This window comes from Bubalus kerabau, chromosome 14, assembly GCF_029407905.1.
Source record: "Bubalus kerabau isolate K-KA32 ecotype Philippines breed swamp buffalo chromosome 14, PCC_UOA_SB_1v2, whole genome shotgun sequence".
Taxonomy (NCBI): domain Eukaryota; kingdom Metazoa; phylum Chordata; class Mammalia; order Artiodactyla; family Bovidae; genus Bubalus; species Bubalus kerabau.
Window position 1 is genome coordinate 74,486,122 of NC_073637.1, and position 25,173 is coordinate 74,511,294.

The following is a 25,173-nucleotide window of genomic DNA, read 5'->3' on the forward strand; positions in this document are numbered from 1 at the left end:
TGTGTATGGTAAAAATCATCAAAATACTGCAATTATCCTCCAATTAAAACAAGTAAATTTTTTTTTAAATAAAACATCGTGGTTCATTAAAATGAAAGTGAAAGTCCCTCGGTCGTGTCTCTTTGGGACCCCATGGACTGTATATAGCCCATTGAATTCTCTAGGCCAGGATACTGAAGTGGGTAGCCTTTCCCTTCTCCAGGGGACCTTCCCATCCCAGGGATGGAACCAGGTCTCGCACATTGCAGGCAGATTCTTTACCAGCTGAGCCACAAGAGAAGCCCATATATCTTTCCAAATTAGTATCTTTTTTTGATAAATACATATAAGTGAAATTTCTGGATAATATGGTATTTTTTATATAATTTTTAAAGAAATCTCTGTACAGTTTTTCATGCATGTGTGCATGCTAAGTCACTTCCATCATATCTGACTCTGTGAGACCCTACGGACTGTAGCCTGCCAGATTCTTCTGTCCACAGGATTCTCCAGGCAAGAATACTGGAGTGTGTTGCTATGCCCTCCTCCAGGGAAGTGAGGAGATCACTTCCCGACCCAGTGATCAAACCCGTGTGTCTTCCGTCTCCTGAACTGGCAGGCAGGTTCTTTTGTCTTAGGTCTCCTGAATTGGCAGGCAGATTCTTCACTACTAGAGCCACCTGGGAAGCCCACAATTTTTCATAGTGACTATCAATTTACATTCCCACCAACAGTGTACAAGGATTCCCTTTTTCCACATCTTCGTCAACACTTGTTATTTCTTATCTTTTGGTGATAGCCATTTGGACATGCCTGAGGTGATATTTCATGGGCTTCCCAGGTGGAACTATGGTAAAGAACCTGCCTGCCAAAGGTTCAGTCCCTGGGTTGGGATGATTTCCTTGGGGAGGAAGTGGAAACCCACTCCAGTATTCTTGCCTGGGAAATCCCATGGACAAAGGAGCCTGTTGGGCTACAGTCCATGGGGTCACAAAGAGTCGGACACGACTGAGCTACAGAGTGTGTGTGCATGAGGTGCTATCTCATGCTGCTTTTGATTTGTGTTTCCCTAATGATTAGTGATACTGGACATCTTTTCATGTGCCTGTTGGCCATCTGTATGTCTTCTATAAAAAATAGGCCTATTCAATTCCTCTGTTCACTTTTTAATGACATTATCTATTCTTTTATTGGGTTATATGAGTGTGTGGGGTCACAAAGAGTCAGACATGACTGAGTGACTAACACTTTTTTTATATATTTTGAATATAAACTACGTATAAGACATATCACTTACAAATATCTTCTCCCATTTAGTAGGCTGCCTTTTCATCTTGTGGTGATTTCTTTTGCTATGCAAATTTTTAAGTTAAGATTATGTCCCACTTGTTTATGTTTACTTTTATTTCCTTTGAAAAAACAGATTTATAAAAAAATATTTCCTAAGACCAATGTCAAAGAGCATCCTGTTTCTATGTAATCAAGAAGTTTTATGATCTTCATAGTATTTATTAATACTTGACATTATATTATAATTAATTATTCTTTTTCTAATTCTTTTTGATGCAAAGTTAGGTTGTTTGAGAGTTTTATCATTCCTGAGGTAAGCCTGCTTAAACTTTCCTCTTAGAACTGCTTTGCAGCATCTTGTAGACTTTGGAAAGTTGTGCTTCCATTTTCACTTGTCTCAAAGTATTGTTTGATTTCCTCTTTGATATCTTCATTGACCTGTTTGTTTTTTAGTAACATGTAGTTTAGCCTCCATGTTTTTGTCTTTTTTCCATTTTTTTTTTTTTTTTGTAGTATAATTGATTTCATGTTTCTTACCTGTGTGGTCAGAAAGAATGCTTGATATAATTTCATTTTTCTTAAATCTATTGAGACTTATTTTGTGGCCTAGCATCTATTCTACCCTGGAGAGTGTCAAGGGCACTTGAAAAGAATGTGCATGCTGCTGTTTGAGCACAGAATATCCTATAGATATCTATTTAGTCCCCCTGGTCTAATGTGTCATTTAAGGCTTTTGTGTCCTTATTGATTTTCTATCTGGATGATTTATCCATTGATGTAATTGGGGTGTTAAAGTCCCCCACTATTATTATTGTCAATTTCTCCTTTTATTTGTGTTAATATTTATTTTGTATACTCAAGTGCTCCTACATTAAGTGCATGTATGTTTACAGATATGATATGCTTTTTCTGTCTTGACCCTTTTATCACAATCAATGCCGTAAGTCTTGTGATTGGTGCACTTAATGCATTTATATTTAAGTGATTATTGACAGGCATTGCCATTTTGCTATTTTCTAGTTGTTTTTTGTACTTCTCTGTTTCTTCTTTTAGCCTCTTTTCTTTTGGTTTGATGATTTTCCTCATTGTCGAATTTGAGTTCTTTCCTCTTTGTTTTTTGTGTATCGATGATAGACTTTTGATTTGTGGTTACCATGGAGTTCATATATGTCAACCTATAATTATGTCTACTTGTTTGGTGGTGATGAACTCTTACTTTTTCTTGTCTGGGAAACTAACTCTTTTTCAATTCTAAATGATAATCTTTCTGGGTAAAATATCCTAGAGTGTAGGGCTTTTTTTTCTTTCAGTACTTTAAATATTTCATGCCATTCCTTTCTGGCCTGCAAAATTTCTGCTGAAAAACCAGCTAATAACCTTATGAGGGTATCTTTATTTATGACTCTTTGTTTTTCTCTAAATTCTCTCTTTACCTAACTTTTGCCATTTTAATTATGATATATCTTAGTGTGAATCTCCTTGAGTTCATCTTGTTTGGGACTCTCTGTGTTTCCTGGACCTGGATATCTGTTTCCTCCTTCAGATTAGGGAAGATTTCAACCATAATTTCATCAAATACTTTTTATGCTGCTTCCTCTCTCTTCTTCTAGGACCTCTATAGTAGGACATTTGTTGCCCAAATGTCCCTTAATCTATGATCATTAAAAAAATGTTTTTTTACTGCTCTGATTGGGTGATTTCCATTATTCTATCTTCCAGATTATGTGTTCTTATGTACTTACGGGTTTTTCTGTATCACCTGGGCTGTTATTAATTCCCTCTAGTGTATTTTTTATTTCAGTTACTATATTCTTCAGCTCCAACTGGTTCCTCTTTATATTTCTAGTTCTTTGTTAAAGTTTTCTCTGTTCCTCTATTATTCTCCAAGTTCAATGAGCATTTTTATTACTATTACTTTGAAATTTTATCGAGTAAATTATAACCATTTCATTAGGGTTTTTTTCCTAGGGTTTTACCTTATACTTTCATTTAGAACTTATTTCTCTGTCTTCTCATTTTCTTTGAATTTCTGTTTGTCTCTATTCCAGTCTTGAAGGCTTGTCCTTATTGAGAATGACCTTATGCAGTCTGTTTGTGACCAGTGGCTTTGGTGGGAGAGCTGGATCTGAAGAGGTCACAAGGGCCATCTTCTTCCAGGGTGCTCTGGTGACTGTTGGCTTCTTGGAGGTAAGACTGGAGTCAGAGGGGCTGCAGCTAAAGACAACTACAACCCAGGGCTTCTCCTGGGTTCACTGTTCATTGCTGCCCTGTTAGGGGTCAGGATCAGGGTCCAGGGCCTAGAGTTGTATTTCTGAGCTGGTTTCACTTTTCCCCGATGTGTGGCAACAGTTGTGGTCTCTGACTTGTTTATGGGCAGAGGCAGGGCACAAGGGGCTGAGCCACACTTTTAGGCTGGCTCAAGTTTCCCAGGTGCGCACAATGGTGGTCTTCACCTTTGCAGAGACAGAGCAGGAGGACTGGAGCAGAAGCCCAGTGCAGGCTAGCGGGCCTCACGGGGGCAGTCCTAACAGGCAAGTTAGAGAACCAGGCCGTCTTCAGTCTGCTACCTCTGCTCTAGGATGGAGAAAAAGCACGTCTGTGAGCATGTTTTTTGAGAGGGGAGTCTTGGTTCCTTTTGATCCTCCAGTAAACCCCCCTGGTTTTCAAGCTCATTGGGAACTACTCTTCCCAATGCTAGACCCCAGTGCTGGGTGCCTAAAGGGGGACTTAAACCCCTCATTCATTAGAGGATCCTCAGGCGTGTGATACCTTTCTCCTCTTCCAAGTCACCTTCCAGGGATGGATCCCAGCTAGATCTTTTATCCTCCATTCCTACCAGGCTCCATGTTGCTCTTTCTTTGTATCCTTGGTTGAAGGAAAGCATTTCTGTTGTCTTCAGGCTATTTTCAGTGAGAGTTGCTCTATACGTAGCTGTAGTTTTGATGTGTTCATGGTGTGTGTAGGAGGGGAGGGTGGTGGTAATCTCAGGATCTTCCTACTCTACCAACTTCATCTCTCTCTCAGGACTTAAGATTTTATTAAAAGCTGTGGGAAAATTTTGAATCAGGGAGTGAAGTGTGATTTACACTTTTAACAGATTATTCTGTTTTCTATGAGACTAGATCAGGTGAGTGGTGGTGGGTAGTGGGTAGATAGAAGGGGATTAAGACCAGTTGGGAAGTTCTTGCTGTAATCTATAAGAGATGACATTGGCTTGGACCAAGTAATTTGTTGGACATGGTGTTCGAAGATTAGATTCAAAAAAATATTTTGCAGATGGGCCCAAAAGTTTTACTGGAATAAGAATATGTGGGAAAAAAAAAAAAAAAGAGGAGTAAAGGATGACTAAAGTTTATAACTAACTGTTGTGAGAAACATGATAGAGGAGCAGATTTCAAGGAAAATACCATGAGCTTAGTATTAGACATATGGTCTACGTAGAAAAGTTAGGCACTTGGATAAATGGATCTGGTATACAAAAGTTGTCTAAAAGGGGTCATCTGTTATGGTCTATTAGCAGTGGGCCCAAAAGCTAGGTACAGAAAATCTTTCAAGAATTATTCATGTCAAAGCCCAAGAAGTTCAGGTAAAATGTAGACAGAGAATTGGGCCTTAAATTTGGCAAGATGCAGTAAATCACTAATGATCTTGGCAAGAGCTGTTTAAAGTGATATGGACAAAAGCCCAATGAAAGCAAGAACGAGGAAAGAAAGTGGGAAAGAAGCAGAAAGAAAGAAAACAAGTACAGACAGCTCTTTCACTTTTCCCTTGCTAAATAGGGAGCAAAAAAAAAAAATTATCCATATTTTAACATTTTTTCTATTTATTTTTCTACTGATATGACTTTGCTACAAGTCTGAATTCTACCTCTTTATTCACCTTTATGTGACCAGATTCTAATATTCAGTGGATACCCAATGAAAAGATTAAAAAGTCACGTGTGCTACCAAGTAACAATGCACTTTATTTATAGGGAAAATGCTAAATAAGAAACCTCTGGGGCCCTAAACTTATAAAATGAAATATAAAGTGCTGACACCAAAGATAGAGTTCTTACCATGGCTGATCTTTGGTAAATCCAATACAAGGATGAACAAATTGCTTTAGATAGCATGTTTTCAAGGAAAAAGTTATGTCACTGATGAGACAGTGTCTAGAAATTGAAGCTCTTCACTATTTATTTTCTTCCTTCTGCCTTTTTGAAGAGTATTAAGAGTACTCTATGAGAAAATATGGATTTTAGGGGAGAAAAGAGAATGAAACAAGAGAAAGTGAATGTTAAATTAAGATAAGGTCTCAAAATCACAAGTAATTTTTCAGAGCATTCTAAATGCGAGGCACTGACCAAGTTAACACGGCACATGTTTATAGAGCAAGCTTAAGGTCGATAGGGCAAATCATTAAGGGAGAAACTTGATGCAATTTTAAGTTTTATAAATGGGGAAAACAGGTTGCCTCTCAAAGCAAAATTTTTGAGGCATCTAATAATCAAAGAGGCTAGACAAAACTTCAAGCAAAGATGGTAGTTAATCTGAATCTGAAAGGATGAGTAGCAGTTGGAAATATATTAATTATGCCTTCAATATGATTCAGTTGCCCATCAGTGATTGCCACTTTCAAAGTCACTGGGTTGTTTCTTTTATACTTTTCCCTGGTGAAGGATGTTCATAAAACCTATTGAGAAAAAACAAAACAGAGAGTAGGTGATAACTACATGCTCCTTTAAGAGATGTACTGATGCTTAAGACAGGAGAAAATGCATTATTTTAATGCTACTGTGAAAACAGGAACCAAAGCATACTCTTCCTAATTTAACTGTGAGTAACTTTTTTCTCAGTTTATAGTTGTGATACTTTTTTGTCTTCACTGAATACTTTTCTTTTTGTCTGTCAGGTAATATAATCACCTCCTTTTGTGTGATAATCATAGATCATTAATTTGGTAACAGTTCCTGTCCTGTTACACTGTTAATTAGATGTCTGTGAATCATATATCTTGCAACTTGTGAAAAAAGTGAATATATGCTGGTTTTAAAAGGGCATGGATGCTCTCCTGATTTTGACTTCTGATTATTATTTTTTAAAATACTGTTTTTAAAATATAGCTTGAGTGACTTCCCTGGTGACTTAGTGGTAAAGAATCCACCTGCCAATGCAGGAAACACAGGTTCTATCCCTGGTGGGGGAACTAAGGACCCAGGTGCTGCAGGGCAACCAAGCCCATGCACTGCAGCTACTTAACCTGAGCACCACAACTAGAGAGCCCACATGCTCTGGAGACCACACACCACAACTAGAGAGAAGGGCGCATTCCCCAAGGAAGAGCCCGCATGCCACGAGGAAAGGTCTCATGTACCAGCAACCAAGACCCAATGCAGCCAAAAATTTTTTGAGTGGACAGAAAAGAACAGTATCCGATCATACAAATGGTTACTTCTGTTGAAAGCAAAGAAGGGGTGAGTTGTGTGGATGAATGATGGTTAAAGAAAACTTGGCTTTACGTATAAAGTCTCATTTCCTTAAAAAAAAAAAAAAAAAAAGACTGGAAACCAAGATGGTTAATAGTTGTTGATTCTGGAAGGTGGGCATGAGTGCTTTATTGTTCTGTGAACTTTATATTTCTATTTCTCAAAGTAAAAATTATAATGTTTTTAAAATGAAAGAGCTACATTATCAGAACTGATGACTGGAATTTTGCAGAATGAGAAGCAAGCAAGCAAAAGGTCTTTGGTATACGTAGATTTTGGCAGACGTTGTGAATCAGTAGAAGATACATGTGACCAAGCCAGGCTGGGTTCTCCTGTTGAGTCTATGCAACATTCAAATGTATTATAAAGCTCCTTATTGCCTCAGGATCTTTGCACATGTCTAAATTCATGCCTTCCACTGCATATCCCACCCCTGAAGACACACATCCAACTAGCTCTCACTCATCCTCCAGTTCAATTCAGTCGCTCAGTTGTGTCTGACTCTTTGAGACCCCATGGACTGCAGCATGCCAGGTCTCCCTGTCCATCACCAACTCCCAGAGTTTACCCAAATTCATGCCCATTGAGTCAGTGATGCCATCCAACCATCTCATCCTCTGTCATCCCCTTCTCCTCCTGCCTTCAATCTTTCCTAGCATCAGGGTCTTTTCAAATGAATCAGTTCTTCGCATCAGGTGGCCAAAGTATTGGAGTTTCAGCTTCAACATCAGTCCTTCCAATGAATATTCAGGACTGATTTCCTTTAGGATGGACTGGTTGGATCTCCTTGTAGTCCAAGGGACGCTCAAGAGTCTTCTCCAGCAATCATCCTCCAGGTCCCAACTCAAACCACTTCCTGGAAAAGTGTCCCCAACCCCACCACCACCCACCACATCAGCTACTGCTATTCACTTGTGTTTATTTGTTCGTGTTCTTTCTCCCTCACTAGAGTCTATATTCCATGGGGGAAATTTTCCAGTTTCTCAAATCAAACTCCTTGAAGTCACACTTGTCACCTTTCTTTCCATCACCTCCCATATTCAGTTGTCAGAAATCCTATTGACTCCACCTCAAAAGATATCCAAAATCTGCCCCCTTCTCACCACTTTTATCACTACTAATGTACTCCAAGCCACCACCTCTGTCTACCTGCCTTCTTCCACTCCTGACTCTTACAGACCTTCCTCCACCAAGAAGCCAGGGGAATCCTTTGGAAGCAAGTCAGAAATGCCATTTCTCTACTTCTGACACCCACAAAATGAAATGCAGAGTCCTTACCTTGGCCCTGCTGACTCTCAGTTCTCATCTGTACCCTGCCTTTCCTCGCCCTTCTTTCTCACCAGCCTTCAGCATCCACCAGCCACCAGCCTGGCACTTAGCCTTGGCACTCTACCTCTCTACTGCCTGGAGCCATTCCCCTTGCAGGGACTCACAGTGCTTGCCCTCACTTCATTCCGCTTGCTACCCAAGAGTCATGTTTTCAGACACCATCCCTACAGTCCCTTCATCCTGCTTCGTCTTCAAAGTTCTTATCCCTACATGCTATATTTCATAAATGGCTGTTAATTAGTCAGTTATTGGTCTTTGATCATTAGAGTGCCTCAACTCTAAGGGGGCAAAAAACTTTTGTCTCCTGCTATATTCTCAATGCCTTGAAGAAAGCCTGGCATATAGTATAAACGTAGAAAATAGTTGGAACTTTCCTGGTGGTCCAGCAGCTAAGATTCCTCACTCACAATGTGGGGGCATCCAGGTCCAATTCCCGGTCAAGGAACGAGATCCCACATGCCACAACTAAAAGACCCTGCATGCCACAGTTAAGACTTGGCTCAGCTAAACAGACGAGTGGATAATCAAATAAAAACATAGAAAGTAGCTGTTGAAATACCTTTTTAACTGAACAAGGCAAAATAGCTTGCCTATCTTAGTAGAAATAGCTTGTCTATTTTAGTAGAACTTACACTCTTGAGAAGCACGCTTGGAACATAAACTCTCAATAAACATTTTTGAATGAATGAAGTCAATGTCAAGAATAAGAATGAAAGAGCTTTTCCCTCCATTGGGATTACCTGCCAATGATGGTCAGTTATTCTGATAGTGAAAAATGTAAGAAGTCTATGAGAAAGGAACAGAGGGTCTTTGGTGGCATTAGAGAACAAATGTAGAAAAATGAAATTATCTAGGGAGAGGAAAAGTGTGCAGAAAATTTAGGAAGGGAACTAACATTTATTGTTACAATTGTACTCAGAGTATTCCAGACATAGCAGTAGACTCATAAAAATGTACATATTCTCAAAGCTCTGTGAGATAGATGTGATAGGACCTATTTTACAGAGAAAGAAACAGGCTTGGACAGGTTAATTAAAATGAGGTTACAAATCTAACAGTTGGAGACTATCTGATCAGTACACTGTCGAAAACCAGCTTTAGGAACTGTGCTCTGTTTATAAGATTTAAAAGCATTTTTATCCGCAACAATATTTTGCACTAAATCAGCATGCACCAAATATTTGTTGAATGAATGAAAGATCATGTCACAAACAACTCTTCTAAAGGCAGATAGGAACACAAAGGGGAAAAAAGGAGGTTGATAGTGAATTCTTTTAAAGAATTCTATTCTTTCAAAACCAAAATACACTTGGTAGGAAAATAAGAAAAGAGAACTTGCCAAAAGATTAATTGAGAATGTGGTCTAATCATCTTCCAGAGCATTAAGCCAACCTAAACAGAAAGGTATTTTCAGCTTTGAAGAGTTGTTCTTATGCTTGCAGAATTATAAATGGCATAGTTTTCCCTATATCTCCATAATTAACAGAATATTTATTGATCAGCACAAAGCACACAGTCTCTGGAGACATGATTTGTGTGAGCGCTTGGCTTTTTGAAAGCTTAAATCACTGTAGTCAGTATTAAAAAATGAACTGATAGTAAACGTGGTATAATTAATCCACCTATTCTATTTGCACATGAACATCTTTTCATGCTAAATATCTCATTCATTTAGGAGAGAATACAAATGTGTTACAATGACAGAATAAAAAATAAATTGGAACTTTTATTTTCCCTGCGATATTCCTTGTCTTTAACTTACTCAGATTTCTGACATACTGTGCAAGTTTAAAATCCTTCTCAACTTCTATCTACAAATTACAGGTGCAGAGAACAGTCTACACAGAGGATTCAGGTAACAGTCTGGATCCCCTAGGAAGCACATGTGCTCACGCTGGCCTGTTTCTCCCCGTGGTTCTCCAGCAAGTTCTTTTCTGTATCACTTGATTGTCACCTGTAGGCTGCACTTCCAGGCCTCTTGCCAGCAGGTTTCTTACTCGGCTTGGACAATAGCACAGTGCTGGTGGAAGGGCGGAAGAAAGAAGGAAGCCAGGATATGTCTCCCTGCCCCTCTCTGCCCAGGTGGTTTCAGGACTAGGCCAGCATCTGCCCCTCCTTTGTGCCTCCAGCCAACTCCAGAGCGTTCTGCCTGGTGACTTTGGCCCCTGAACTCTAATAACACTATATCCCTTTTTGGTCCAGGCCAGAGGTGATCATCTCCTTGTCCGCTTCACTATCAACTGTTGCCTTCACAGTTGTTCATTTCCTGTGTAATCAATCCCTGAATTAAAAATCCATTGTTCTGAATAGTTAAAGTGGTTAGTGTTTCTCTGATTATCCCCAACTGATATAATACCCTTGAGAGGAGGGACCAAGTTTGCTTTATCACTGCTATATCCTAGTACCTGGGAAGGAAAGTATAAGGTATGCATTAAGTAATCAATTAAAATATGCTAAGTGAATGAATAGAAAATGCATCCTTTAGTTAGTAGTTTTCAAAGTTTATCAAGCATCAAGCCACCTAGAAGCTTTTTTTTTTATAACATATACGGTTATCTTTTTACATCCTGCTTTCCCAGGTTTCTGATTCAGTAGGTTCAGGAAGACGCACCAAAGCTTCCATTTCTAATAAGTTTCCAGGTGATGTTGATGTTGCTAGTCCAGGTACCACACTTTGAGAACCAGTACTTTAGTTCATGAAGTATCCTGCTTATAATCTAGCCAGAATATACACACTAGAGTTAAAAAAAAAAAAAATCAAAGAGCACTAGCATTTCTCATTAGTGATTTGGCAATCATCTTCAATTACTTTAACCATATTAAATTTTTGATATGAAAGCAAGGAGTTCTAATATCTTCCTAACCGTTTACCAGGAGTGGTCATTACCAGCCAATTAAGCCCTTTTAAAAAAATCTTATTTTAATTTTTCACTTGATCCTTTCTAAGTCAAATTCTGAAGAAGGAATGGCCATAAAATAGATTATAAAGCTCAGAACTCTTGTTCTTTTATATAAAGAGCACGAGGAAAATAAGTTTCACAAATCAATACTTACACATCCCACAGTTCTCGTGGAGGAGTAGAAAAATTTGCACTCATCTTGCCCTGTGGGAGCACCAAAATTGCAAATAGCTGTTGAACAAGCATCAATAAGAGGACATTGGATGCCTCCAAAAAAACCCATGTCCAAGGACAAAGAATAAGCCACAATAAGAGTAGGAGGAGCATCAACGTGATAAAATTAAATCCTATACCCACTGCCGGGTGACCCACAGACTGGAAAATAGTGGCACTAAAGAAGATCTTGCACTGTCTTGAAGGTTCTAGGCCCCCATCTGGCTCCTCGCCCTGGGATCTGGCAGAGGGACCGGGAATCCCCAGAGAAACTGTCTTTGAAGGCCAACAGGATTGGATGACAGGACTTCCACAGGACTAGGGGAAGAGGAGACTCTACCCTTGGAAGGCACAAACAAAACCCTGTGTGCACCAGGACCCAGGGGAGAGGAACAGGGACCCCATGGGAGACTGAGCCAGACCTCCTTGTGAGTGCTTGAGGGTCTCCTGCAGAGGCGTGGGCTGGCAGTGCCCACCGAGGGCACGGGGCTCCAGCAGCAGCATTCCTGGGAGATGTGTCTCGATATAAGTCCTCTTGAAGGTTGCTGTTAGCCCTACCACAGAGCCTGTGGACTCCAGGATTGGATCAACCTCAGGCCAAACAACTAACAGGGAGGGAGCCCAGCCCCACCCAGCAGCACACAGTAGGATTCAAGTTTTACTGAGCACAACCCTTCCCACCAGAGCAAGACTCAGGTTTCCCTCCATTCTTTAACTCCATACAAAAACATAAAATCAAAATGGAGGAAAGACCTAAACGTGAGACCAGACGCTGTAAAACTCCCAGAGGAAAACATAGGCTGAACACTCTCTGACATATACCACCGTGACATCTTTTTCAATCCACCTCTCAGAATAATGGATATAAAAGCAAAGATAAACCAAGGGGAATCTCAGTTCAGTTCAATCGTTCAGTCATGTCCGACTCTTGGACTGCAGTACACCAGGCCTCCCTGTCCACCTCCCGGAGCTTGCTCAAACTCATGTTCATCAAGTCGGTGATGCTATCCAACCATCTTCTCTTCCATAGTCCCCTTCTTCTCTTGCCTTCAATCTTGCCCAGAATCAGGGTCTTTTCCAGTGAGTCAGCTCTTTGCATCAGGTGGCCAAAGGATTGGATCTTCAGCTTCAGCAGCAGTCCTTCCAATGAATATTCAGGGCTGATTTCCCTTCAGATTGACTGGCTTGATCTCCTTGCAGTCCAAGGGACTCTCAAGAGTCTTCTCCAACACCACAGTTCAAAAGCATCAATTCTCGGGAGCTCAGCTTTCTTTATAGTCCAACTCTCACATCCATACATGACCACTGGAAAAACCATGGTTGTGGTTTAGTCGCTAAGTTGTGTCTGACTCTTGTGATTCCATGGACTTTAGCCTGCCAGGCTCCTCTGTCCATGGGATTCTCCAGGCGAGAATATTGGAGTGAGTTGCCATTTCCTTTTCCAGGGGATCTTGTCGACCCTTTGACTACATGAACCTTTGTCAGCAAAGTAATGTCTCTGCTTTTTAATATGCTGTTTAGGTTGGTCATAGCTTTTCTTCCAAGGAGCAAGAGTCGTTTAATTTCATGGCTGCAGTCACCATCTGCCATGATTTTGGATCCCAAGAAAATAAAGTCTGTCACTGTTTCCATTGTTTTCCCATCTAGTTGCCATGAAGTAATGGGACCGGATTCCCTGATAGCTCAGATGGTAAAGAGTCTGCCTGCAGTGCTGGAGACCCAGGTTCAATCCCTTGGTCGGGAATATCCCCTGGAGAAGGAAATGGCAACCCACTCCAGTATTCTTCCCTGGGAAATCCCATGGATGGAGAAATCTGACAGGCTATAGTCCATGGGGTTGCAAAGTCGGACACAACTGAGTGACTTCACTTCACTTCACTTCAATGGGACCAGATGCCATGATCATAGTTTTTTGAATGTTGAGTTTTAAGCCAACTTTCTCACTTTCCTCTTTCACTTTCATCAAAAGACTCTTTAGTTCTTCTTCATTTTCTGCCATAAGGGTGGTGTCATCTGCATATCTGAGGTTATTGTTATTTCTCCCAGCAATCTTGATTCCAGCTTGTGCTTCATCCAGTCCAGCATTTCACATGATGTACTCTGTATACAAGTTAAATAAGCAGGGTGACAATATACAGCCTTGATGTACTCCTTTCCGGATATGGAACCAGTCAGTTGTTCCATGTCCAGTTCTAACTGTTGCTTCTTGACTTCTCAGGAGGCAAGTCAGGTGGTCTGGTATTCCCATCTCTTTCAGAATTTTCCACAGTTTATTGTGATCCACACAGTCAAAGACTTTAACATAGTCAATGAATAAGAAGTAGATGTTTATCTGGAATTCTCTTGCTTTTTCTATGATCCAAGGATGTTGGCAATTTGATCTCTGGTTCCTCTGCCTTTTCTAAAACCAGCTTGAACATCTGGAAATTCTTGGTTTATGTACTGTTGAAGCCTGGCTTGGAGAATTTTGAGCATTACTTTGCTAGCATGCAAGATGAGTGCAACTGTGTGGTAGTTTGAACAATCTTTGGCATTGCCTTTCTTTGGGATTGGAATGAAAACTGACCTTTTCCAGTCCTGTGGCCACTGCTGAGTTTGCCAAATTTGCTGGCATATTGAGTGCAGCACTTTCATAGCATCATCTTTTAAAATTTGAAATAGCTCAACTGGAATTCCATCACCTGTACTAGCTTTGTTTGTAGTGATGCTTCCTAAGGCCTACTTAACCTCACTTTCCAGGATGTCTGGCTCTAGGTGAGTTATCACACCATCATGGTTATCTGGGCCATTAAGATTTTTTTGTATGGTTCTATGGGAAATAGACGGGGAAACAGTAGAAACAGTGTCAGACTTTATTTTTCTGGGCTCCAAAATCACTGCAGATGGTGACTGCAGCCATGAAATTAAAAGATGCTTACTCCTTGGAAGGAAAGTTATGACCAACCTAGATAGCATATTCAAAAGCATAGACATTACTTTGCCAACAAAGGTCGTCTAGTCAAGGCTATGGTTTTTCCTGTGGTCATGTATGGATGTGAGAGTTGGACTGTGAAGAAGGCTGAGCACCAAAGAATTGATACTTTTGAACTGTGGTGTTGGAGAAGACTCTTGAGAGTCCCTTGGACTGCAAGGAGATCCAACCACTCCATTCTGAAGGAGATCAGCCCTGGGATTTCTTTGGAAGGAATGATGCTAAAGCTGAAACTCCAGTACTTTGGCCACCTCATGCAAAGAGTTGACTCATTGGAAAAGACTCTGATGCTGGGAGGGATTGGGGGCAAGAGGAGAAGGGGACGACAGAGGATGAGATGGCTGGATGGCATCACTGACTCGATGGACGTGAGTCTCAGTGAACTCCGGGAGTTGGTAATGGACAGGGAGGCCTCCTGTGCTGTGATTCATGCGGTCGCAAAGAGTCAGATATGACTGAGCGACTGATCTGATCTGATCTGATGTTTTCTTGCCACCTCTTCTTAATATCTTCTGCTTCTGTTAGGTCCATACAGTTTCTGTCTTTTATTGTGCCCATTTTTGCATGAAATGTTCCCTAGGTATCTCTAATTTTCTTGAAGAGATCTCTAGTCTTTCCCATTCTATTGTTTTCCTCTATTTCTTTGCATTGATCGCTTAAGACTGCTTTCTTATCTCTCCTTGCTATTCTTTGAAACTCTGCATGCAAATGGGTATATCTTTCCTTTTCTCCTTTGCCTTTCACTTCTCTTTTTTCTCACCTATTTTTAAGCCTCCTCAGACAAACATTGTGCCTTTTTGCATCTCTTTTTCTTGGAGATGGTTTTGATCACAGCCTCCTGTTCAATGTTACAAACCTCTGTCCATAGTTCTTCAGGCACTCTATCTATCAGATAATCCCCTGAATCTAGTCACTTCCACTGCATAATCATAAGGGATTTGATTTAGGTCACACCTGAATGGTCGAGTGGTTTCCCCTACTTTCTTCAGTTTGAGCCTGAATTTTGCAATAAGGAGTTCATGATCTGAGCCACAGTCAGCTCCTGAGCTTGTTAAAAACAAGGGAGTCTAGCCATTTGTGACAGCATGGTTGGGCCTTGAATGCACCATTCCAAGTGAAATAAGTCATACAGATTAATACTATATGATCTCACTTATATGTGGAATCTTAGAAAAGCTCATAGAAAATTAAGTCAGACTGCGGTTACTAGAGGCAGGGAGGAATGGGAGGAAGGAGGTCCAAAGGTACAAACTTCCATTTATAAAATAGGTATGAGGGGAGTAGCATGATGACCGTGGTGCATGTGAGAGTCAGGACAGGAAGTTCTGAGTTCTCATCACAAGAATGTTTTTCTTTTCTTCTTTCTTTTTATTGTGTCTATATGAGAAGACGGATGTTACTTTAACCCATTGTAATTACTTCACAGTATCTGTCACTCAAACCCTCATGCTGTCTTCCTTAAACTTAGCAGTGTGTGTCAATTATTTTTCAATAAAACTGGAAAAAAAATCTTGAAAAAGACAGAACCTATTTTCTGAGGACATTCTAGTTAAAGCATTTAGGTTTATGAAGTATGCAAGTACTTCAAATGATCCTGGTTAAAAAACATTAGATGATGGATAGATAGCTAGGTCAAATGTGGCAAAATGTCAATAACTGCTGAAACTGAAGAAGTATACACAGAATTTTTTAAATACTATGACTGTAACTCTTAGATGAAATTTATTTCAAATAAATTTGGTTATCTCAAAATAAATACTTTTTAAAAATTGGCATTTCAAACACTATAAGGTGAGGTAGAACTCTGATGCATATGATCTAGTTATCATCAAAGTAGAATATATATTAATAATTAATTAACTCTTTTATGTGTTAATTCCATATTTTATTTCAGGGAGACAGACAATAAACTCAAAATAAATAGATATAAAAATGGCAAAATTACCAATTTAATGGAGAAAAATAATGAAGGGATGACAGGAAGTTGAGAGTGGTTATATTTTAAACGGGGTAGTCAGAGTAGACCTTACTCCTAATGTCTTGCATAAAGATCTGAAGAAGTGCAACAGGAGAACGTTACAGGAAGAGAGAAATCAGTGGAATTCTGGTGAATGTTTAACAACGATCTCACCATGGAATCAAGCAATCTGATTTTCAGAGATTGCCAATTTCTTTGGTGTAAATACTCCCACTCTGGCTCCCTTCTGGCGACCACCGGTTTAACACCTGGCTAGCACGTTCCTAACAACTTGACAAGTGACTCACAAGCCAGCAGCAGCTCATCCTGAACACAAATGAGAAAATAAACAGCAGGTATAGAAGGCTTGAGGCAGAAGATACATGCCATATGCACGCCTTGCTTAAAACCAATGCAAGCAGAGTCAGAGTGAGCCCAGGGAAGGCCTTTGGAGAGGTTTAGAAAAGATACAAGAGACTTGATTGTGTAGGGCCTGGTGGGGACTTTCATTCAAAGTGAGCCGAGGATTTTGATCAGGAAAGTGACATGGTCTGACATTTACTTTAACGAGATCCCTGGGGCTGCTCTCACGGAGAAGGACGGCAGGCAAGGGGAGTGGAAAGGGGACTCCGTTAAATTAACAGAGGAGAAATGATAGTGCCTAGGACTGGGCTCCGAGTGATGCGAGTAGCAAGAAATAAGGAAAATTAGGATATATTTTCAAGGTAGAGCTCACAGACTCTGCTGGTGGATTGGATGAGGGATATGAGGGAAAGAAAGGGGTCAGAGATGATGGAAAGGGTTTTGAATTGATTTGCCAAAAGGGTGGAGTTGACATTTATAGAGAAAGGAAAGGCTGTGAGAGGTGCAAGTTTGAGGAAATTTGAGTACACACACCTTGAATTTGTCCACTAAACAATTATTAGCCCACTAAGCAGTTATCAGTCCACTGAACTATATCAGAACAGATACAGGGTAGCAGTAGGTTAGGAGTCAGCACAGATCCAGAGGCAGTTCTCACCGGTTCTGTGCCCAAGAAACCCACTGATACACTGACTTCTCTCTTCCCTTTCTTCTTTTTCTATGGAGTTCTGCAAATTCCTATAGACTGTATTTCAATGGAAACTAATACAGCCGACTTGTTCTAAACAGATTTACAAAAGTAGAAAGTTTAAAATGGATGTTCCCTCTTGCACAAACTAATTTTCTGAGGAAATTGGAAAGGAAATATTTGAGCTATTTATATTTTTGGCCAATCATAATTGAGTAGTATGGAGGGGATAGATGTCAGCTAAAAATCAACTACCACCACACCTAGACAATTCTTTTTCTTTCAGTGGTATTCTAAACATTGTTTTGAAAATTTTCAGTTCTACATAGCATTGTATTTTTATTCTTTTTTTGAAAATCAGTGAATAGAGTGAAAGTACAGGTGATAAAATATGTGCATATTAGGGCAAGTGGCAGACATTTTATAATGGAATTGATAAACACATGTTTTAAAACAGAATATATCCCCTCTGGAAATTAAAAAAAAAAAAAGCTATTTACCCAGCTAGAAGGCTTGAGAGATGATCAGCTATGACTAGAGAGGAAAGAATGCCAAGTTTCTAGCATGCGTATGCACGTTTCTTTTGCTTATAATTAATAGCCCGTGCTTTCTAAGTTTTTGGAAAGCAGCTCAAAGCCTACCCAGGTAATGCCTTCTGACAACATTTTAAAGATCAGTTATGTCATATGGCTGCCTTTTAGAAAAAAAGTCATAATGCATAGCTGTGCCATATGGCAGCTCTGAAGAATCAGCCGGCTTGGACAGACATTCATTGGATAAGGTCCCACAGCACTTGGGAAAGAATGTAGTCCTGTTGCCAAAATGTGGCCTTTGTTAATCTCCTAACTATTATTGTGCAGAAACCAATTCATCTGTATTAATTATAAACAAATTTTAATTACTTCAGTAAAAGCCCATTATACTGATATCTGATGCCAAACAAGCTGTATTAACTCTTTGTAAGTCTCCAAAGCAAACACTAGGTGTTGGAATGTAGGTGTTTTATATGAGGCGGGAATTTCTCTAGCCGAGTGTAAAAATGCAGTTCTGACATTTAGTTTTCCACTTCTTTTAAGAGATCCCATGATGCTTTTGCTTTTCACAGGCCATATCAAAAGGCAGCTGATGCATGTAAATTGTGAAAGGCAGATTATTCTTAATGAGAGTATTTAAGTGCACTTTATATTCTTTTGCTAAGATTTAAAAGTTTGGTTTTTTTAAGGGCATTCCTCATTGTAAGGCAATGATTTGCAGTGACGCAAAGCAACCTCACAAAATGTGGCCTATTCTTATGAAACATCCATCAGCCCGTCGTTCCTGATAGCCCTCTGGACAATTTGAGACCACACGTATACTGTGTGTCAAAGTATAATATCCTTTAAAAACATGAAAAATCAAATCGCTAGTGTGTTTCATGGCAGCAGCTTGGCCAAGAAAGCCGGCCAGTCTTTCCCGCACAGAAACGGCCTGGTTTGCGGATCACACATGGTAGCTCCAGCGTGCGCAGCCGTTGGGGTTGGGTGGGAGCCAGCTTCCAGGCTCATCTGTGTGCAGCAGTGCTGGAACCATCTTCCCATTCAGTTTCACTAATGTGTAGTTTTATTTTATTAGGCCCACCATCAAAAGTTTCTCTTCCTCTTGGAAATCATTCCTTTTGGAATTCGTATCACTCCTTGGATCTAAAAAGTTAAACAGTTTTAAACAAATAGAATCACATCCTGCCTTCTTTCTTCATTAGACTTTGAAGTTTCTCATGTAAACTTCCCATTATTTTTCCCTCTTTTTATACAACAGAATAATTTATTTTTGTAACCATAATGAGTAAATTCTAGAAAGCACTCTCCTCTATCAATTTTCATTGGTGGACACATGGCAAATAGCTTCAGACCACGCCATAAATGTAATATGATTGTAGAGTTGGCTGAGGAGAGAAATGCATGAACATTTAAGTGAAACCAATTATCTCAAGAGTTGCGATTTGCATGTGTGTCGATAAATCAGATATATTACATAACTGAAGGTTTGTCAAGATTTTTCTTCTTCTCAGAAGGCCATAATTGTAAATTCCTGTCCTATTCATGGGAAATTTTTATGTCACCTGTGAAGTCATAGAATTTTTAATATTGGACCTGCAAAGCACCATAGATGTTTTTTAGGACAATCTCCCTCATGGTACAGATGAGGTAATAAAGGCAGAGAGTAAAATGGTCCAGGGTCACAAAGCTAGATAATGACCAAGTGGAAACATATTTTTCATCTCCCCATCACATATTATTTCCATTATACTACACTCATTTCAGATATTGTCAATCAACAGAGAATAAATTTACCTTAAGCAATGAAAACAAAGTAAAATAATGACCATAAACTGCAGAGACTGGACAGAGGTAAATTAGTTACATGTATTTTCAGCCACTATGGAGATTGATTTCATCAATTTGGCCATATTAGCCACACAAGGTTACATATCATGCTGGGTGGATGTTGGGAAGGGAGTGAATGAAGTTAGGGAGCCTAGGAAGAAGGGCAAGGTTTTCTGTGTCCTGGTACATAGGACTCTCCAACGAGTTTATCATTAGGTCAGAATTACTTCATTTCTCCACAAGTCTGAATACAAAGAAAATTTCAGCATAAAATACATACTTATAAATTATTAACCCCAACACTATCATTGTCATAATTATAAATTAGCAAATTCTATAAATTAGAATAAAATAGAAAACTCTTGGCTTAGGGTAGATAAATAAAGGACAATCATATTCCAGAGAATATGTGTGCTCTGGATGCAGATCTTGTCGTAGGTCACGTCACCCACCGAGTCCTAACTAGGGGACTGGCAAGACCTAGACCTGAGGATTTTGTCACACATCCATCAATTGTGAGAGCTTAACCAGGGATTCATTTACTCAAATCAAATGTGCTGTGACCCTGCCTCCTCGGGTCAGACACCAAAAATTAGGCCCCCTTGTAGAAATCATAAAGCAGTTATGAATATTCATTTTTAAATAGCACCTTTTTAATCTAACTTTAAAGGGATTTATAAACATCATCACTCCTAATCCCTGTAGTACATCAGCCTAATTAGGAACCTAGATGGTAAAACACCGATCCTGGTATTCTAAATACCAAAATGATGAAATTATATTTAATTCTGAAAAACACATAGCCTGTGAGTTTCTGTACCTGTGATGGCTGGCTGATGACTCAAAATGTCACATGCTATTTCTTGCAAAGATTTTTCCTCTTTTTCCGAACCTCAGGGAGGGTTTCTGTTTGCTTTGGGTAATGTGGTCTTGAAGAGCAATGACCAGAGGTGGGGATGAGGGTGTCAATAAGGTAAGCAGGACAGGGCAAGGGCAGGAGACAAAATATATAATATGCACATAAGGCAGATTCTACACATTATACACTTGAGTGTTTGTATTAATATTATAAATATATCATATAAAGATTATATATGCATTTACATATTTATATGTGTTTAATGTATTTGCTTATATTTATTTATGTATGGTAAAGAATCCACCTGCCAATGCAGGAGACACAGGTGGGAGATGCGGGTTCAATCCCTGGGTTGGGAGGATCCCCTGGAGGAGAAAATGGCCACTCACTCCAGGTTTCTTGCCTGGAAAATTCCATGGACAGAGGAGACTAGTGGACTAAAATCCATGGGGTCATAGAATCAGACATGACTTAACAACTGAGCACACACATACACACATATATTTTTTTATATATCTATGTTATGTATTTTAGGGCAGAGAAACCAGAGATCAAATTGCCAACATCTGCTAGATCATCAAAAAAGCAAGAGAGTTCCAGAAAAACATCTATTTCTGCTTTATTGACTATGCCAAAGCCTTTGACTGTGTGGATCACAATAAACTGTGGAAAATTCTGAAAGAGATGGGAATATCAGACCACCTGACCTGCCTCTTGAGAAACCTGTATGCAGGTCAGGAAGCAACAGTTAGAACTGGACATGGAACAACAGACTGGTTCCAAATGGGAAAAGGAGTACGTCAAGGCTGTATATTGTCACCCCGCTTATTTAACTTATATACAGAGACATCATGAGAAATGCTGGGCTGGAGGAAGCACAAGCTGGAATCAAGATTGCCAGGAGAATTATCAATAACCTCAGATATGCAGATGACACTACCCTTATGGCAGAAAGTGAAAAAAGAACTAAAGAGCCTCTTGATGAAAGTGAAAGAGGAGAGTGAAAAAGTGAAAAAGTTGGCTTAAAGCTCAACATTCAGAAACCTAAGATCATGGCATCCGGTCCCATCACTTCATGGCAAATAGATAGGGAAACAGTGGCTGACTTTATTTTTCTGGGCTCCAAAATCACTGCAGATAGTGACTGCAGCCATGAAATGAAAAGACACTTACTCCCTGGAAGGAAAGTTATGACCAACCTAGATAGCATATTCAAAAGCAGAGACATTACTTTGCCAACAAAGGTCCATGTCTAGTCAAGGCTATGGTTTTTCCTGTGGTCATGTATGGATGTGAGAGTTGGACTGTGAAGAAAGCTGAGCACCAAAGAATTGATGCTTTTGAACTGTGGTGTTGGAGAAGACTCTTGAGAGTCCCTTGGATTGCAAGGAGATCCAACCAGTCCATCCTAAAGGAGATCAGTCCTGGGTGTTCATTGGAAGGACTGATGTTGAAGCTGAAACTCCAATACTTTGGCCACCTGATGTGAAGAGCTGACTCATTTGAAAAGCCCCTGATGCTGGGAGGGATTGGGGGCAGGAGGAGAAGGGGACGACAGAGAATAAGATGATTGGATGGCCATCACTGGCTCAGTGGACATGATTTTAGGTGAACTTCCGGAGTTGGTGATGGACCTGGCATGCTGCGGTTCATGGGGTTGCAAGGAGTCGGACATGACGGAGCAACTGAAATGAACTGATACCTACTGTGCATATAAATATACACAAAAATATTTATTATATACTCTGGCTTGGAAAATCCCATGACGGAGAAGCTTGGTAGGCTGCAGTCCATGGGGTCGCTAAGAGTCGGACATGACTGAGTGACTTCACTTTCACTTTTCACTTTCATGCATTGGAGAAGGAAATGGCAACCCACTCCAGTATTCTTGCCTGGAGAATCTCAGGGACAGGGGAGCCTAGTGGGCTGCTGTCTATGGGGTCGCAGAGTTGGACACGACTGAAACGACTTAGCAGCAGCAGCAGCAACATATATTATAAACATAGTATATAATATACATTTGTTATACAATAAATATAAATATTAAATATATATTATAAATATCATATACATAAAATATATTATATTATATATGTACATAAAATAGTATAATAATATTATATAAATATATTTATGCTGCTGCTGCTACTGCTAAGTCGCTTCAGTCATGTCTGACTTTGTGCGACCCCATAGACAGTAGCCCACCAGGCTCCTCTGTCCCTGGGATTCTCCAGGCAAGAACACTGGAGTGGGTTGCCATTTCCTTCTCCAATGCCTGAAAGTGAAAAGTGAAAGTGAAGTCGCTCAGTCGTGCCCAACTCTTAGCGACCCCATGGACTGCAGCCTACCAGGCTCCTCCGTCCGTGGGATTTTCCAGGCAAGAGTACTGGAGTGGAGTGCCATTGCCTTCTCCGAAATATATTTATAAAAATATCTAAATATAAAATTTGATTATAACATTATATTATAAGTATATTCATAAGTGTAATATATAATAAATATATTAAAATATATCATATATATTATACATATAACTATATTATAAAATATTTATATATATTTATACATGCTTAGTCGTTCAGTTGTGTCTGACTCTTTGTGACCCCATAGACTGTAGCACCAGGCTCCTCTGTCCACGGAGATTCTCCAGGCAAGAATACTGGAGTGGGTAGCCTTTCCCTTCTCCAGGGGATCTTCCCAACCCAGGGATCCAACCCAGGTCTCCCGCATGGCAGGCGGATTCTTTACCAGCTGAGCCACCAGGGCAGCCCAATCATGACCATAAGCAGCTAAAGATACAGAGGGAATATAAGCTCCCCGCTATTAACATTTGGGTTAAGTAATTCTTTGTTTTGAGAGGCTGTCCCGTGGGGTTCAGGAAGCTCAGCAGCATCCCTGTCCTCTTCTCCCTGGATCTCAACACCACACCCCCGCACAGTTTCCTCTCGCTATCGTTGCCGTTGTTTTAACCGTGGTCTCGAGATACGGCCAAACATCCCTTGAGAGGCGTTATTACCCCGACTCGAGAATTGCTGGTATAGAGATATAACCCAGAGAATGGGTGCACCGAACCGCGCGAAGGCTGCCCGCCACTCCCTGTCCTGACCCTCCCCATCGCTCACAGGGCCTAGCCCTTGTTCTCTCACTCAACTTTGCTTCACAATGGTCAGTGGGCAGTCTCCATCGTTTCTCGGCGTTGGCGTAGCCAGTTGACACGTATATTTTTTCTAATGAGGGATCCATCCACCAGGCTGTTTTCATAGAAGAGTCTGTCACCTGTGGGGGCGGGGAGGGAAGAGAAGGAAAAAGGGAAACGCGCATTTTAAAAGAGTGTCCTATGCTAACAGTAAAATAGTCCATATTCCACATGGAGAATCAAAGGCATGATCTGAATGAAGACAGAGCATCTCAGAGCTGGAAACAGCAGAGAGGGCATGTACTGGGAGCTGGCAGATTGCCTCTCAACTGGAAGGTAAACTGCAGACATGCAGGAGCAAAGACTGAAGATAGAACACCTGCCCAAAGCAGACCCCTCGAATTTCACTCAGCCTCCACTAAAGAACATCCTTCCCTTCCTATAGCAAATGTGTTCATTTTAATCAATTGACATCTGTATTGTGTAAAACCAAGTTAATAAAAAAAAATACGACATGCCTTAAGAATAAATTTTGTCTCATTTCACATGTTCTATACAATTATCCCCTTCCCCCACTTACCATATCCCTCCTCTTGGGTCTGTCCCACATGATGTCTTACAATTGGGCCTTGGAAGCTTGAAAATTACAGCCAAAAGCCGCAAGAAAATGCCATGAAATTGGCAGTGTGCATTGTGGAAGGAGCCAGAGCATCTGCTTTCGAGCGGGGCTATGAAACTGAGCCATGGGGGAAGAAAGGCTATTAGGCCACGAGCAGCCAAGGGAGAAAAGCCACAGGAACCCAGATTAAAAGTCTGAAAAGACTTGGAACCCTCAGCAAAGGATCAGTGGAAAATGATAGCTTCGCTAGGGTTGGCATATGGAACCACTTGAGGGATGCTGGTCGTCAACCCAATAAAATTCCACCCAGAGCCTAGGGTAAGAATGTTTAGAAACAGGTAAAGCTGGAGGCCTGAAGCATCTGCCCAGGAACCATGGCAAGAGTGAGCAGAAGTAGCTAGAGTGAGCAGAGTGGACAGGTCTGTTATAAGTGCAGATTTTGTTTGTATGACATGGATCCTGTATAAGCTGTCCCAGGTGCCAGTTTTTACAAGATATAGAGCTCTCTCTTCTTGCCAAACCATTTCCTGACATGTCCTCAGGATCCTGCAATAGGTAACTTTTAGAGGTCTGCCCTGCCTCTGTTTCTTCTGAGCTAACTCCCTCTTTGTACTCATTCCCCACTCCTCAAATTAGAAAACACTTTCAGCACAACTCTTCAGTAATCCTAAAACCAGTTTTGCCTTGTTCTGGAATGGTTTCTAAAGGCCATGTTCACATTTCTTTTCCCTTCATATTTAATGAGAGGAGAGCCTCCCAGATCCAGCAAAAGAAATGAGGTAATTATTGGTTCCACCTGCTTTCTACCTCTTGTTGGTCATGTCACCTTTATCCACCTATAACTGGAGTACAGAACGGCTAACATTCTCTAAATCTTGATTTTTGGTGACACTCACTCTTCTCCTATCCCCACTGGTCAATTCTCTGATGCTATGAGGGTTCCCTAGTGGATCAGATGGTAAAGAATCTGCCTGCAATGCAGGAGACCTGGGTTTGATCCCTGGGTTGGAAAGATCCCCTGGAGAAGGGAATGGCAACC